This window comes from Notechis scutatus, chromosome Z (genome assembly GCF_049901735.1).
Source record: "Notechis scutatus isolate UNSWTSFEM ecotype Mainland chromosome Z, rNotScu1.2, whole genome shotgun sequence".
NCBI lineage: Eukaryota > Metazoa > Chordata > Lepidosauria > Squamata > Elapidae > Notechis > Notechis scutatus.
In genome coordinates, this window is record NC_142025.1 from 97,827,793 (window position 1) to 97,846,341 (window position 18,549).

General features: G+C 38.0%; 1 protein-coding gene across 7 annotated transcripts in view; it reads right to left on the reverse strand.

Moving 5' to 3' along the window:
* The window catches only part of OSBPL7 (oxysterol binding protein like 7), a 48,950-nt gene extending 37,174 nt beyond the window's left edge, over positions 1-11,776 (reverse strand). For 3 of the 7 annotated variants that reach the window (XM_087946876.1, XM_087946872.1, XM_087946868.1), the window contains exon 1: positions 11,673-11,772. The gene's annotated coding sequence lies outside the window, so the exon portion shown is untranslated. Of the gene's footprint in view, positions 1-10,097; positions 10,169-11,464; positions 11,574-11,672 lie in introns of those variants that run through there. The other 4 variants (XM_087946877.1, XM_087946869.1, XM_087946871.1 and 1 more) reach the window with 4 other exon arrangements.
* Between the last annotated feature and the right edge of the window lie 6,773 nt (positions 11,777-18,549).

Sequence of the window (18,549 nt, forward strand, 5' to 3'; positions counted from 1 at the left end):
AACAAGTCAAGATGAATTGATGTAAATGAACCTAATCTGTAACTACATGCAATGATTTGCATAATTGTATTTACATGAAGAAAAAATAAGAGTGTCTTGTTTGCACAAAATTTGCAGATTTTTCCCATGCAAAAGAATAATTCCAGACTTGGAGTGAGTGTTTTGCGGAGAAGTTGTATTTGTGCGAGTAGCAAAAGCAATAACATTTAGATTAATATACCATTCCGTAGTGCTTTACAGCATTCTCTGAGTGGTTTACAAATGTTAGTATATTGTCCCAAATCTAGGTCCTCATTTTACCAACTTTGGAAGGATAGAAGGCTAAGTCAATCTTGAGCCGGTTAGGATCAAATTACTGGCTGTGGGCAGAATTCATCTGCAATACTGCATTCTAACCACTGTGCCACATGGGCTCCGGAGTAGGATTTAACATGATGTCCTTAACATATTTTGCCAATCTCTAACTCACTAAACCAGTTGCTGAGAAGAGACAATGGAAGAGGACTTTCATGCTGCTTTCCATACTTTGGAATTTCCCAAAGATGTCTGGTTGATCATGAAAACGGAGAATCCTGGATTAGATGAGCAGATTAGATTAGATGCATGATTTAGCTGGACTGTTCTTATGTTCCTACAGTTCACCTGAATACTTTCATTTACAACAACACTTGTGTTTGTACAATGCTAACCAGAATTAATCCTGATTGCTTTGGTCAACTCAACTGTTGGAAAATTTACCCCGAAGGAGTGGATAGGTCTAAAATGTTATTTAAAACTCCTCCCAGTTTCTAGAATATTTGGAATAGCTTTACTCTGAGGGAATTTTGGAATGACAGATGCATTTCAGACCTAGACACTGCCATCAAATAAACTGTGATCAATAATTAAGGATATGTAAGTACCATCACCTATTAGTTCCCAACTATAGTATCATTCATTGGTGGTTTGCCTGGAATATGGCACTTGAATTGTGAATTCAAAAGCAGCAGCTATTTCTGATCTATATTAATTTGAAACAAACATTCCAGTTGTACTCTAATTGAAAATAAACAACTACATGAAAAGTGGTTTTTTAATCACTGATTCCAGAGGATCTGAACTTATTTATTTTAGAAATCTGACAAACCACTCTATACTCTACAGCAACTCTGAATGGCACACAGGTAATCCCTGACTTACAATACATTTAGTGATCATTCGAAGTTACAACGGCACTGAAAAAGTTATTTATGACCAATTTTCATACTTACAACTTTTGCAGCATCCCTATGACCACATGATCAAAATTCGGATACCTGAAAGGTGGCATGTATTTAAGATGGTTGCAAGGTCCCAGGATCATGTTATTACATTTTGCGAACTTCTGATAAGCAAAGTCAATGGGAAAGCCAAGATTCATTTAACAAGCATGCTATTAACTTAACAACTGCAGCAGTTCACTTAACAATTGTGGCAAGAAAGGTAATAAAATGGGACAAAACTCATTTAACAACTGTCTTGCTTACCCAACAGAAATGTTGGACTCAATTATAGCTGTAAGTTGAAGATCGCCTGTGTAATGGAAACATATAATATATAAATAATACTTTTTAAAAAAACAGACATGCTGGAAGAGAAGCCACCATTGAAAGACAAGCAAACATTCAGGATTTGTTGCACACTCTAATCCAGGGCCTAAGAAAAAGCCCGGTTTTCAGAGCTCTTTTGAGCAGAGCTGGAATTAGAATCAGACGTATTGTATATAAAAGTTATGAGGTTCCAAGGGGAAGTTGCTATGACTGGAAAGGTATGTTTCTTAGGTCCCAGCAGGTTCTTAATGGATGGAATCTCTGCTTAATCATACAGTCTGGACAGAAGCTATAGAGTACAGATAGCCTTTTAAATACTAGGCCCTATGCTATAAAGGTCTTTATAGTAATAATTAGCAATTTCAATTACACTCAGAAGTTACTGGTAACTAGTGCAGCTCAGGGAACAAAGGTGTTACGCAGACCCGATGAAATAAACCCATGATGCATATGCTACTACATTTGGTCAAGTTGCAACTTCCAAGTAGTTTCCAAGGGCAGCCCTATATACAGGTGAAACTCGAAAAATTAGAATATCGTGGAAAAGTTCATTTATTTCAGTAATGCAACTTAAAAGGTGAAACTAATATATGAGATAGACTCATTACATGCAAAGCAACATAGTTCAAGCTGTGATGTGTCATAATTGAGGTGATTACGGCTTACAGCTCATGAAAACCCCAAATCTACAATCTTACAAAATTAGAATATTGTAAAAAGGTTCAATATTCTAGGCTCAAAGTGTCCCACTCTAATCAGATAATTAAGCCATAACACCTGCAAAGGGTTCCTGAGCCTTTAAATGGTCTCTCAGTCTGGTTCAGTAGGAATCACAATCATGGGAAAGACTGCTGGCCTGACAGTTGTGCAGAAAACCATCATGACACCCTCCATAAGGAGGGAAAGCCTCAAAAGGTAATTGCAAATGAAGTTGGATGTTCCCAAAGTGCTGTATCAAAGTACATTAATAGAGAGTTATGTGGAAGGGAAAAGTGTGGAAGAAAAAGGTACACAAGCAGCAGGGATGACCCCAGCCTGGAGAGGATTGTCAGGAAAAGGCCATTCAAAAGTGTTGGGGACTTTCACATGGAGTGGACTGAGGCTGGAGTCAGTGCATCAAGAGCCACCACACACAGACGGATCCTGGACATGGGCTTCAAACGTCGTATTCCTCTTGTCAAGCCACTCCTGAACAACAACATCAGAAGCGTCTTACCTGGGCTGAAGAAAAACAGAACTGGTCTGTTGCTCAGTGGTCCAAAGTCCTCTTTTCTGATGAGAGCAACTTTTGCATCTCATTTGGAAACCAAGGACCCCGAGACTGGAGGAAGAATGGAGAGGCACACACTGCAAGATGCTTGAAGTCCAATGTGAAGTTTCCACAGTCTGTGTTGATTTGGGGAGCCATGTCATCTGCTGGTGTTGGTCCACTGTGCTTCATTAAGTCCAGGGTCAACGCAGCCGTCTACCAGGAGATTTTGGAGCACTTCATGCTTCCTTCTGCAGACGAGCTTGATGGGAATGCTGAGTTGGCACCTGTCCACACTGCCAAAAGCACCAAAACCTGGTTCAATGACTGTGGGATTATTGTGCTTGATTGGCCAGCAAACTTGCCTGACCTGAACCCCATAGAGAATCTATGGGGCATTGCCAAGAGAAAGATGAGAGACATGAGACCGAACAATGCAGAAGAGCTGAAGGCTGCTATTGAAGCATCCTGGTCTTCCATAACACCTCAGCAGTGCTACAGGCTGATAAGCTACCATGCCACGCCGCATTGAGGCAGTAATTGCTGCAAAAGGGGCCCAAACCAAGTACTGAGTACATATGCATGCTTATACTTTTCAGAGGTCTGATATTGTTCTATGTACAATCCTTGTTTTATTGATTGCATGTAATATTCTAATTTTCTGAGATTGTGGATTTGGGGTTTTTATGAGCTATAAGCCATCATCATCACAATTATGACAAATCACGGCTTGAACTATCTTGCTTTGCATGTAATGAGTCTACCTCATATATTAGTTTTACCTTTTAAGTTGCATTACTGAAATAAATGAACTTTTGCACAATATTCTAATTTTTTGAGTTTCACCTGTAGATTATATTGCAGTAATCCATGTGTGGTGTCACCAAAGCATGAGTAATTATCTAAATTGTCTATATTCTTCTCATAATGCAGCAAGAGCAAAATTGGTACACATGATAGATTTGTGTTAAGTCCTTTTTAGCCCCAGTTACCGTATTTGCCGGCGTATAAGATGACTTTTTTGCCCCGAAAAACATGCCTCCAAGTGGGGGGGTCGTCTTATACCGCGGTATATCCACTGCCGGCTTTCGGATGCTTGTTGGACGCAGCGAAGGCGCCTCTGGCTTCCTGGATCCCCTGCGTCGCTTCCGCTTCATCCCGCTCGCCTCGCTCCGCCCGAGGCTGCAGCCTTCCTGCTCTTCCCACGGCCCCTGGCACTCTGCCCTGCCGCTGCAGCCCCGGGGATTTCTGGAGGGCGTTTCCGATGGTGGTGGGGGGTCGTCTTATACGCCGGCAAATACGGTACTTCTCAAACAGGAGATGTGGATCCAAAAAGGCACTTAAAATTGTGCACTAGTTCTGAAAGTACAACATCTATCAGAACTAAAGATTGGATGTTTTTAGCCCGGAGTACATACAACAACAACTTTAATGTGAATAACAATAAAAGAAATAAGAAGTGAACCCAAACGTTTTGTATAAAAAAAAAACAACCTGAAGATTCTTGAATATCCATGAATTCAGAAAGAAATCATAACTTGAAAAGATGGTAATTATTTTTAATATCTTCTTCTAGAAAGATTTAATATACAACCTGTTAGAGCAGATTTAATCCTAGAGATTTTACTAAAAAGACAAAACTATCTGTCCTTCCATTTTCTTGTGTGTTAAGGCTGTCTATTTTATGCATGAGTTCTTTTAAGATTTAAGTACTCATGACATGAATCACAAAAAAATACTTAATGCATCCGTAACATCTTATTTATGACTTTCTGTGTGCCTTTTTTTTTTACAATTCTGTACAACATCATTTGGTACCAAATGCAGTATGATTTGCCATAGTGATGACATAGCAATAGTTATTTTACATTTTCCACCTTTCGTCCTGAAATCTATAGAACAAAAGCTTTTGCGCTGTAGTGACTTGTGTGCAATTGCCATAAATGTTAATGGGGATTACACAATAATGTTCTACTGTGTAAAGATATAATTAATGAGCCATGGATCAAAACTCTGATATACTTTAAGAACTATAAATCAGGATGTTTTATTCCATTCCATTCCGTTCCATTCTTTCTTCTGATGATTTTTTTCCTGTAATAAAATTTTATGCTGTTTTTCAATCTTGGCAACTTTAAGGTATACAGATCAACTCCCAAAATTCTCCAATTAGTCATGCTGGCTCTGGAATTATGGGAACTGAAGTTCACATACCTTAAAGTCGCTAGAGTTGAGAAACATTGTTCTATGCATTTTTGCCAACTCCACAATTTCCCCAATCTTCCTGATACTGCCTCCTTATGCTTCACTAAGTCTATGTTCATGTATTTATGGAGTTTAAGGACATCTCAATGCCATGACTTTGAGCACCTTATGGAATACAATAATAAAAAAAAATCCAATGATTATAAAGAATTGCAATACTCTCCCCTACACACAGACACACTTCAAAAGACCAAATCATCACGCAGATTTTAAGGGCTTGGTATGGTGACTACTTATGATTCTGATCACTTAATTAGCGAGTCACTGAATGTGAATATCTACCTAAAACTGATCTGGAGCTTATTTATAATTTATAAATGTCAAAGAATCAAGCATCTGTGCAAGAACAACCCTATGCAGAAAACTGACACTTTAAACACTTCTAAGCTGCTGATAATCTGTTTATTCAAAACACACTGAATCACCTGCCTTGGGAGTTAACAATAGGTTTGGCTAGACTTGTATTATTTTAAAAAATGTATATTTTTTATACAAAGCAACATATTTCTCCAATGGAAAGTATATAAATCAATCTCATTCTTTACTATTTTAATGCATTTCATATTTCTTTCAATGAGCTTAGGACAAAGTGTAACTTCCTGGCTTCCTTCTCTGTAGTTTAGCCTACAACAGGGCTGTCAAACTCCTGGCCCATGGGCCGGATGCTTCACACGCTGGTCACACCCATGTCAGGTTTAGCGAAGGGGGAAAAAGTTCTGATACATTTTGTGACTCTGCCGTGACCATGTGAGTTTGACACCGCCGGTCTACAACAACTTTGTAATGTAGGTTAGACTAAAAGGTAACTTTTGACTTTGTTACTAAGTAGGATATTAAAGCTAGATCTTTTCAATACTAGCTTGGAACTGAAAACACAACATTGTATTTTGTAACACAAGGTTTGACAGGCAAAAAGCCTCGAAAGTCATAGTTTAGATTTGGAACCCAATGTGCAGATAAAACAAGATTTATATAGAAAAAGAGTCAGTTTGCTTATGAAGGATGAAACAAAAAATCTTTTAGATCCCTTGCTAACTTTGCTATGCTTGCTGTTGCCGAATACAATATAGTCTCCATCCTCTACCAGTTTTCAGGCTGGGTGGCTCCAAGCATTATTTGGCTATGTTCTACCTTTAGTGAAGCTTAACAATATTGTTCTATGGATTTAGTTATACAAGGTAAAAGGAAGTTGCTTATGGCAACCATCTGCCTGGCAGAAATGGCCTTTGCTCAGAGTGTGCAGGATGTACATTGTTAATGGCTGAAAGATAAGATTGTTGGAACTGGCAGGTGTTCAAGAGAAAGGCAACTGCTCAGGTACATTCCAGCTAAGTGAAGTACTATCAAGTGTCATAAAACAAGCAAATTTTAGCTATCCAAGTACATTATCAGGTTGAAGACATTAATGCACCCAAACTATGCACTTTCCCCTGCTTGAAATACAACTGTCTTCTGGTTGCCATCTTTCTTTCCAAACGTGAGCACTTCCTTGCTTTTATTTCTTAAAATTCTCAGCAATATCCTAGCTACATAGAGAATCTAGGAGTTAAAAACCACATATTCTCAGGATGCTTATCTGGACTGGGTATTCCAGATATCATAGTCACATTATATCTGAAAGACATCACATTTGGGAAAGGTGATCTTTGTAAACAGAATAACAGAATCAGCCATTCGGTCCCCTCTGTTAATATAAACAGATGTATTCTACTGTTCACAAGAAATAGCATATCAAATACTCTCCAATCAAATTGACTTCCAATGTGTACTGGGTCAGCTGTTACAAATGATAGCTTGCTGAATTAGTTGGGACACACTTAGCCAGCAGATGATAACCTGGAATGCAATGAGATCAATCAGCCTACTTGGCTTCCTTCATGATCCCCATCAACATTTTAAAATTTAATTATGTTACAAAATAAAACACCTGTCTCTGGCATTATATTCATTTCCAGCAATTCTCTTGGACATTATAAAGGCCCTACCATTCATGCATAAGTAACTTGAATGGTTGAGAAATATTATACTCCGTTAAAGTAGAGGTAGTCCTTAACTTACAACCATACATTTAGCAACTATGAAGTTACAATGGCACAGAAAAAGTGACTTATAATTGTCATATTTATGACTGTCATAGCATCCCCACAGTCAACTTATCAAAACGTGGGCACTTGGAAACTAGCAAGTATTTACAATCCTAGGGTCATTTATCACCATTTGTGATCTTCCCAGCTGGCTTCTGACAAAGTTAATGGGGGAAAAGTGGCTTCATTTAACAATCACATGGTTTACTTAACAACTGTTGTAATTTTCTTAATTGTTGCAAAAAGGGCTGAAAAATTGGATATGATTCACTCAACAACCGCCTTGCTTATCCACAGAAACTCTGGTCTCACTTTGTGGTTTTAAGTTGAAAACTATCTATAGTCATACTGAAAATATGTTCTGCATATGCTCTCAAAATTCCAAATGTGATCTTTTTTCATCTTTACCTTTTTATTAGTTTACAATATAAAATACAAAAATATAAAAGCAAATAATAGGAAAAGTAGTGGAGGAAAAAGGGAAGAAGAAAAAAAGAAAGAAAAACCATTGACTTCCAACTCCCTTCATCGCAGAATATGAAGTAACATAAAAAGTAAAACATAAGAAAAAATAAAAAATAAGTAACATTAAAAAAGTAACATAAGGAGTGTGCATAAGTGCACAATCGTGCCTACCATCCCTGTCCTATTGTCCCCATTTATTTGTACCTATTTCCTGTATTCTTACTCATGATTATACTTATACCTATTATCTAGTAAGCGATTGACAAATCAAATAAATAAATAAAATAAAAACCTCAACTTTTTACTTTTTATGTGCTCCTAACCCAAAAAGGCTGCTGATCCCTGAAAAGAAGGCAGTGTTCAGATGTTTTAACAAGTAGGTGAGACAAAATAAAGGGGGATATGTTGTGACTGTTTTTTAGCAACATCGTTGGCCCTTAAATTAAGGACAGTTGTTATTTAGAAATTTGAATAACTGTTGGCATTTCTCTGCTGCAGTTCTATAAGATCATTTAATTGAAATCCAGATATACTATTGCCATAATTGTCAAGACATAAAATATATAGTACATGGCTTCTGGAATCCTTTCCAACCTCCTTGTCAGCAGTGATTATACAGTATAGTTATCTATACATGTGCTTTGTCTTGATAGAGAGCCTGAAAGAATAAATGAATGGGAGTTTGGAAAGCAGTCGTTATCAACATTCCAATATGCTGTCCAATTATCTCTCCCATAAGAATATATTTTGGGTTTTTTCTCTACATCCCCATATCTGATCCACCCCATTTTTCAAACTTTCAAGCTTTTACCCACTATTCCAAGTACACAAAATCTGACCTGATTCCATTCAGTTTACAAAGAGTTATTCTTCTGATAGACAGAGTTCCCAGGCCCCTATTCAGTAGATACTTTCTTTCCAACATCCCATTTGATTGGAATTCTAAAAAAATACCATCACCAATTTCCAAAACAAAACAGTGACAGTGATCATAACAATAAAATCAGATATACTTTCAATAACCTGTGAAAATAAAAATGTTTTTATTTCTAAAGATCACCATGGCCACTGCATATAAGGAAAATCTGCTCAAAATGTTCTATCGATGGCATCTTCCACCAGCCAGATTGGCCAAGATGTATAAAAGCCAGCCCCCAAATTGCTGGAAATGTTCAATAGAACGGGGAATGTTTTACTATGCATGGTGCTGCTGCAAAAAAGTGCAGGAGTATTGGCTTAGGACGGGGAAGTGGCTGGAGGAAATGTTGGGTTTTAAAGTAGATCACCAAAATGTTTTCTATTAGGAATTATGTAAAAAAAATACAAGAAAGATGCGCTTTATTTGCTTATACACATTATTACTGCATCAAGGATAGCATTTGCCCAGAACTGGGAAAAGACAGTTATACCAAATGAAAAAGAAGTAATAAACAAAATCTTGATATGCACTGAAATGGACAAGTTAACTCTAGAAATGAAAAACAAAGATGGTGGGAGCAGAGAGGAAGGTCAAGATGAAAAGAACATGAATGATGTTGGAAATGTAATGTATATATGTATATATTTGAATAATTGTTTACAGGAAAATATATATATGCGATATTGATCCAAAATTATGTCAAACTGACTTCACCATGTTCAATGTTTTTAATTGTTTTGTTCAATAAATTTTTTTTAAAAAAAATGTTTTTATTTCTTTCAATTACTAACACGGAGAGACACAATATCCTATGAAGGATATTGAGATATGAAGCTCAAACAAGATTTCAGTTCTAGATTCTGGTTCTGAGCTGAAATTGGACAGCTTATTTTAGGTTCTACCAACCTAAAGTATAACATCCAGGCTCTGGGTCTGAAATGCAATTACTGTATTTAGTAACTGGCAACTTTCCACTGAGAATAATAGTACAGTCCGTTCTAAGTGTCACTGTTCTGGAAAGACGAGAAAATATTGGACAGAATTCAGAAAGAAGGTACAAGCAATAAAAGGGATTGAAATAGCAAACAATACAGGAAAATCTGAAACACGAGCTAATTAAATTATATAAAATTCAGTATGAAATATGATTTATGCTTGTAAGTGAATACATCCGTGATAATGTACCAGTTCTTTCCTTCTATCTACTTAATTAGTTACATAGATATAAAACACTTCAGTCCAAATACAACAATAAACTTTGAAGTCAGGTCCTGCCTTCCAAAAAGAGTCGGACCAAAATGTGGGTGAATCATGCAATATCAGGCTGATTACATTAAATTCAATTTTAATTAAATTTAAATTAAATTAATTAAATACGATTGTGCTTAAGCCTTCTGTCATATTAAAAACTAAAATTCAGTGGCAACATTTAGATAGGATCTGCTCAAAGCTTGGAAGTAGATGAGTGACTGACAAATACTTTAAAGAAATATTCAGTTTTTATGGGTGTGAATGACTTCCATACAGAAAAAAAGTGAACTTTTTACCTTTGACCACCATGGAAGTTCTATCTGAGGAACCTGATTTCCACAGCCCATATATATGCACCCAAATTACTCCTGCAGGATGCAATTTTTAAACATATGGGTGAACAATTCCAAATATATGTCATGCATGTAAATTTCAAATATTACTTCTTTAGGAAAAGATGTCCAGATAAAAGCTCCATCTTTCTCTTATCCTAGTCATAGGAACTACTATATTGAAACTTCCTAGAGAAATTAGGGCTACCTATCCAAGCTGCAAACTCCAGAGAATCAGCAATTGCTATCAGAAACCCTTTGCTGCCATCTAGTGGTTATCCTGTTTTTCCCCTCAGCCCAGATATGGCAGCCCTTGATAAACTAGGGACTTTAATCAGGGAATTCACATGAAAGCATAGTTAGTTGTCTTACAATTTTTTTCCCCCAACTACTGTATTGTCACATACCCTTATACTGTATGTCACATAGCGGAACTCAAGTGCCCATCCCACCTTTCTTCTTCAATATCTTTCACCCCAAACCCACATCCTCTTTTATGCAAAAGAGTAAAAGTCCACCACTCACATACCTCTGACTCAGAAGTCTGAGTATATTCTCATCTTCTTAATAGGGCAAAATCCTTCAGATAACATTTCACTTATCTTAAAAAAATCAGCCAGCCTTTCTTAAGGGTCAAATTAAGGGTCAAAATCCACCATTCCCGATAAATCATCTCCTTTAACATTTCACTTATCTTAAAAGAATCAACCAGCCTTTCTTAAGGGCCAATTAAGGGTCAAAATCCACCATTTCCAATAAATCATCTCATTTTAAATTTTTCTATTAAATTTTTCTTCCACAGGTATCCTTTTCTTGCACAGGTCTCACTATTAAATTTTTCTTCCACGGGTATACTTTTTAATAGGGGCAAAATCCTTCCATAGAGTTATATATCAACAGCCCCTTTTTTTGCTAGAAAACAGACACCACGTGAGTAACTGAAACTTATGCTCACAATGCCATGTCACAATCATCAGATCTACACGCTATTTTCTAAAATTAATATCTCTTCGCCAAAGAAAAAAGAACTACTGTAACCAACGTGCCTACCGTCCCTGTCCTATTGTTTCTCTTATTCTTCTTTTATTTTTCTTATATGTACCCATTTCATGTATTCACAACTATGTATACACTTATACTTATTATCTTGTAAACAATTGGCAAATCAAATAAATAAAATAAATAAATAAATACTATCGAGTTTTCTTTGGAACCTCCATCAACTTTTTGCCCTGGGGACAACATTCACCAAATCTTCTTTGATGTAGTGACCTACGATTCCAGGACAGAGTTGATAAAGTCGACTAACAATTCGATTTCCACAATCTCACCCGAAAGTTCCCATTTGTTTCTTCCAACTTAACACAACCACTCAAATAAAAAAAACAGAAGGCAGAGACGGGGCAAGCCCAGCGACCGAGCAAGCCCGCCACAAAGTCACTATTCTTGCTCCACCCTTTCCGAAACAAGGTACAGGCAAATAAGTCCCAACCCCAGCTGAAAGCAGGCAGCGTTGGGTTTGTTTTTTTCTTCTCCTACCTGCCCGCGTCTACGAGGCTTACTTGCCTCATACGCTCCTCCTTTTGAGCTTCTTACAGCAACGGATAGTTATTGCCGCCGCAAACCGGAACCAGGAAGCAGCTGCCGAGCAAAGCCGAAATAAATCCACTTCTGTCGCTTCCTCTCGCTGGCCAACTCTTGTTAATTTATTTGTTTTGCTCTTCGCTCGCCTCTGCCACCGTGCCTCTTGGAGGACTGACTCATTAAAAATCCTGGGCAAAATTCTTGCTAGGAGAGAGAAAAAAATATCCAAGACAGCCTTGTGGTTTCATGGAAATATACATGGTCCAAAGTGGGATGTTTAAGGATATTTTTGGTCAGAATTTCGTAATTTGAGTACAGAAGCCCAGACCTCATCATCAAGCAAAGCAGTGCTGGAAAGTTTGCAAGTAACAGTGACATATTGATATTAGAAGATGTACAATATTTTGGTATCCTTTTAAACCGTAAGGTTTTCTTTCATTACCGGATATTTTCATTTATCATATTTTCTAAATTTTCTAAAGCACAAAATAAAACCAAACTCATTCAACAAATTTAACAATCAGGCGATCATCTTCAGGGTCATGTAAAATAATTTGTTGAACCCATTGAATAAAATTGCTTGGATTAATTCCTGCTTAGAACCCTTGGCTGGTTAGAATAGAAGAGAATACTTTATTGGCCAAGTGTGATTGGACACACAAGGCATTTGTCTTGGTGTAAATACTCTCAGTATACATAAAGAAAAGATGCTTTCATTAAGAATCAAGAATCATAACATACAACACTTAATGATAATCATAGGCTACAATCAACAATCAAATCATACTAGGAAACAGTCAAGTGGGAGGGGAGGGGTGAGAAGGAGTGGTGAGAAGATTAACAGTAATAGTGTACACTTTGTAAATAGTTGAACAGTGTTGAGGGAATTATTTGTTTAGCAGAGTGATGGCTTTCAGGAATAAACTGTTCTTGTGTCTAGTTGTTCTGGTGTGCAGTTGTGAGATGGTTTTTGTGAGATGCCCAGTAATTTGGGAACAGTTTGTCCCTGTTGGACCAAAGGAAGTGGACAGGGTCCTCTTCTCTCAACGTATGGTGACTACCAGTCAATTAGACCCTTGTCCCTCCTGGCTGGTGAAAGCCTCTAGAAGGGTGACCACCAGGTGGATTCATGCATTCTTCACTGCAAAAGGGTACATTCCTGGGACCTTTTAAGAAGGACCAGTTTGTCCTCTCTTTAAAAATGTCACTCAACCTCTCCTGCCTGGACAACTTTCATGCAATCTCCCATCTTCCCTTTTTGGGAGGGAAGGTGGCTGCTGATCAGCTTCAGGAAGTCCTGAATGAAATGGATTTCCTGGACTCTTTTCAGTCAGGATTCGGACCTGGCTATAGGACAGCCCTGGTTGTACTCAAAGGTGATCTCTGGTAGGAGTGGAATGGTAATAGTGCAACAATTCCTGCTCTCCTTGACCTCTCAGAAGTCTTTGATACTATCGATCCTGGTATCCTTTTAGGCCAGCTATACAAGCTGAGGCTAGGAAACTATGTTTTGCACTGGTTCAGCTCCTTCCTCCAAGGTCAGACTCAATAAATGTTAATAGGATCCAGCCCCCGTTATCATTTGTAGCATTCCACAGGACATCATACTCTGTCCTTTTTAAAATATCTACATGAAGCTATTAGGTGAGATCATCTGTCGCCATTGGTTGAGATATCATCAATGTGCTGATGATGCTCAGTTCTACATCTTTACACATAGTGATCCATGTGATGATGTTTCTGCCCTCTCATGATACCTGGAAGCTGTAGAGAGCTAGAGAACAGACTTTGACTGAACTCTGGAAAGATTGAGTGACTTTGGCTACATAGAGCTTCAGGATCATCCTTTTTGTCATCCTTAGTTCTGGGTATTTCTATACTACCTCATTCAGACCCAGTTTGCAACTTAGGAGTTTTCATGAACTATGTCCCCTGTTTGAAGAGCAGGTGGCAAGTTTGAGTAGAACTTTTGCACATCTCTCATTTGTGTACCATCTGTGAACTTTCATTGATCATTACTCAAGCCTTAGTCATCTCTCATCTGGAATAATTCAACAGCTCTACATGGGACTATCCTTGAATTCTATCTGGAAGCTTCAGCTGGTACAAATGTGGCAGTGAGAGCAGTGAGGACCCTAAGATGGATAGTTGGAGAGCAGAGGGCAAAGGAGCAAATATATATGAATATTATTATTATTCTCTGGCTACCAGTCTGCTTCCAAATACAGTTCAAGGTGTGAGTTATGACCTTTAAAACCCTCAATGGCATAGATCCAGGCACTTGATGAACTGGCTTGTCCCTGCTAGGACAAGTCTGTCCTATTTGTGCTGGCAGAGAGGGCCTATTGCAGACCCCGTTGGTCAAAGAACTCCAACTATTGGGATCCAGAAGAGCCATCTTTGCTGTTATGTCTGCCTTTTGGAACATCTTACCCTCTAAGGCAGGGGTGTCAAACTGGCGGCCCATGGGCCGGATGAGTCACGTACACACTATGCCCACCCAGCTCTGCGGAAGGGGAAAAACGTTGCAATAAATCAAATGACGGCAATGTGACACTGCAAGTATGACACCTGTGCTCTAAGGCAAGATCTGTTCCCACCCTCTGCCAGCTATCTCTGGGACAAATGGAGGAGTTCATGTTGGAAGTGGCTGCTGGATTTATGTCATACTCCACCTCTCCCTTGCCCTGTGCTCTCCATCTACCCATCTTTTTGTTGTTTCTCCATCAGGGTATAAAGAGAAAATATCTGCTGCGAACTCTGGGTAGGATCAGGAAGGGCATCTGGCCAACAAATGCTCAGCTCCTCTCAGTTGCCTTGACTCCACCCAGAAACAAGAGATTAAAGTCATAAAAAGAAAAAAATGATGTATTCCTGTTGTTCTTTTTCATTGTTTATTTTACAGTTCTGTTGTTTTACTTGTTTTCTTTACACTCTTTTCATTTCTTCCTTTTTATTATTGAAAGCTATGTAGAGTAGCTCCTTGGCAAGATAGTCAGCATATAAATTGAACAATAAATAAAAATTAAGCCAGATTTTTACAGCGGAGATAAGAGTTTTAATGTCATTATTTTATATAATTAATTAATTATAAATAAAATAACTTTATTTTTATTAAAAAAGAGAAAAAATGGAACCAAATTTTCCATTGCAACAGAAATTGTCAAAATAAAGTTCAGGTTCAAAAAAGACTGAATCCAGCTACAGGCTAGAAGAAGAAAAAACCTTGCAACTGCTTTAATCTAAGCCAAAAAATATTGGTTCAGAAAGGGGGGCTACAATATGACTCATCCTCCCAGTTCCCTACTGGTCATGTAACCCAAAGCAGAATTATTTTAAGGGGGAAAATATTCCAAATGTCATACTTCCTTTCCCTCATCTTATTATGTAACTGAGAGACAAGGTTTTTTTTTTTTTTAATTGACAGTTTAACCTGCAGAAGTGATTGCATCAGGTTTGTAACTACTTCTTTCTTGTTAAATTGATTTGCCACCTATCTCATCATGGACTTATTCTAGGCTGCTTTACAAAAATGAAAGTGTAAACAGAAGTAAAATAATAAACAATAACTAAGGAACACAATATAGATACGTGATAATGATGATCTTAATATCCCTGATTACCATAATATGATTCTTGACCTCGAGTAAGACATCCTGGAGTGTGAATTCTAGTGGACCTTAGGAAGCATTACCAACAACAAAGCTAGCAGAGGTGACGATATTTCAGCTCAACTATATAAAATCTTAACGGTTGATGCTGTTAAAGTGCTATGCCAGCAAATTTAGAAAACTCAAGAATGGCTACAGGGTTAGAAGGACAAAGACAATGTTCAAAATTATCGAAGTTACACTCATTTCACATGCTAGCAAGGTCAAAATCCTACAGGGTAAGCTATAGCAATATGTGAACCAAAAACTATTAGAAGTACTATCTGAATTTCAGAGGGAGACGAACTAGAGATCAAATTGCCAACATTCACTGGATTATGGAGAAAGCAAAGAAGTTCCAGAAAAACATCTACTTCTGTCTTCATGACTATGCTCAAGCATTTATTGTGTAGATCACAACGAATTGTGGCAGGTTCTTAGAGATCAGAGTACCAGGCCATCTTACCTATCTCCTGAGAATTGTGTATGTGAGTCAAGAAGCAAGTTAGAACCAGACATGGAATAACTGATTGGTTCAAAATAGGGAAAGTAGTATGACAAGGCTATATTGTCACCCTGCTTATTTAATTTATATGCAGAGTATATCATGCAAAATGTTGGGTTGGATGAATCACAAGCTGGAATTAAGATTGCTGGAAGAAATATCAACAACCTCAGATATGCAGACAATATCATTCTAATGGCAGAAAGTGAAGAGGAAATAAAGAGCCTCTTGATGAGGGTGAAAGTTGGCTTGAAACTCAAAATTAAAAAAAACTAAGATTATGGCATCCACCATTACCTGGCAAATTGAAGGGGGAAGAAATGGAAGCAGTAACAGATTTCATTATTCTTGGGCTCTAAGATCACTGCAGATGGTGACTGCAGCCACGAAATTAAGATATGCTCCTTGGGAGGAAAGCTATTGCAAACACCATGTCAAATGCAGAGATTATAAACTTGCTGACAAAGGTCTGTATAGTTTTTAATTTTCCAAACCATGGTTTTCCTAGGAGAAATGTATAGCTGTGAGAGGTTTGGACCATAAGGAAAGCTGAGAGCTGAAGAATGGATGTTTTCAAATTGTGGCATTGGAGAACACTTTTGAGAATCCCTTTGACTGCAAGATCAAATCAGTCAACATAAAAGAAATCAACCCTGATTATTCTTTGGAAGAAGAGATACTGAAGCTGAAATACTTGGGCTGTCAAATGAGAAAATAGAATTAATTGGAAATTACCCTAATGTTGGGAAAGATTTGAAGGCAAAAGAAAGGGATGGCAAAGAATGAGATGGTTAGTATTTTGCAAAGAAGCATATTTTCCTAGTTAAGACTCGAATAATTATACATGCTTAATTTAAGGTAAAACCCACTAAATACAACTACTACGAATCTACATTTCTATAGCATTTTAATAGTTATTTAATCAGATAAGAACATTTATCATACATAAGCACATTTAAAAGGTGAAAAGCAATGAAATCCTGAATAATTTCCAAACACATTTTGTACTATGTATCTTTTTTCTATGTTCTTTCTTATATATTCAAGATGTTCATGTCAAAAAGGTTTTCATTCAGCAATCTATTTCAACTTTTAAAATTATTTTTTTCTAAGTCTATTTTCTAATGCTAATTACATTGTACAATTTAATTGAACCTAATGATTAGAATCCCCATCCAGATAACTGAACTCTGAAAGTGATACAAAACAACCTAGTTCTCATTAAAACTGTTGCAATTTCTATTCATTTATCATATTAATAGTGGACCAAGTGGAAAAGACACCCGTTCTTTCAAGAACAGCTGGTTGGCCTAACAGAATAAATCAATCAATTATTCATCCTAGTTTCTTAAACACTGATAAAAATTACCGTATTTGCCGGCGTATAAGACGACTGGGCGTATAAGACGACCCCCCAACATTTCCACTCAAAATATAGAGTTTGTTATATACTCGCCGTATAAGACTACCCCCTCTTCCATACACCTTCCACTTTTGCACTTTTTTTTTTTTTTTTTGACGCACTTTTCTGCTTTGGACAATTTTGAAATGAGCTAATCCAATTTTGAACCAAGAATATGCAAATAGCTATGGAGTTTAGAAATGAGTTTTAAAAATATTTTTCATTGCTTACCATTAAGCGTAAAATATGTTGTAAATAAAATGAGAACACAGGAAACGTTCTCTTCTCAATACAGCTGACTCTCTCTCTCTCTCTCTCTCTCTCTCTCTCTCTCTCTCTCTCACACACACACACACACACCAAAAACCGGACACTGAAAAGGCTGCCAAGGAACAGTATATTCAATGCCTTCTCTTTAATCAAGAAACAAGGAATTCCTTAGAATCTTTTTTTTTCCCCAAGTGGCCCTCTTTAAAAAAAAAATATGGAGGTAACACTTTCATTCAAAAAGTCTTCCAGTATCTGGAGTCGCTCAGACATATTGAAGTGAGGCAGGAGAGTAAGTGAAATTTGAAATGATCCAGCTACCGTTTTCTTCCCCTCCCGCCCGAAGGCCATTATCTCCACGTCAAAGCAAGCGAGGGGAGGCAAAGAAGCCAAACACGCTAAAAGGATCTCTTTATTTTCCTACACAAGGTCACACCTACTTTTCCGCATTCAAAGGACAACCTCTCCTCACCACCACCACACACACACACACACCCCAATACCCGCAAACAATGTTCTGGGCATTAATCACCATTGCTACATTAACCTGGTAAATTTATACCCTGCCTCCCCCAGTGTTGCTTTGACGGCAGGATTTCACACAGCGGGCGCTCGCTCGCTCTCTTCTCCGCTCTCCCACCGTTCGCACATGTTGGAAGCACCGTAAAACCTGATAACCCACCCGGGGCTCCCCATCCTTAACCTACAGCCGCCCGCATGCAAAACCTGCGTGCAAAAAGAAAAAAAGAAAAGTATGCCGCACGTGAGGATCTTGAATCCTCTCCTCCCCACACCGCTAAGGAAGGAAGAGGGGGAAAGGTTGCGCAGCGCGTGGCGAGTGACACCCGCCACACACACACACACACACACACACACACACACACCGCTCCCCCAGCCTCCCTCCCGGCTGCAACTCAAGCTCGAAGTGGGAGTCGGAGTCCTCCCGGCGTATAAGACGACCCCCCCACTTGGAGGCATGTTTTTCAGGGCAAAAAAGTCGTCTTATAC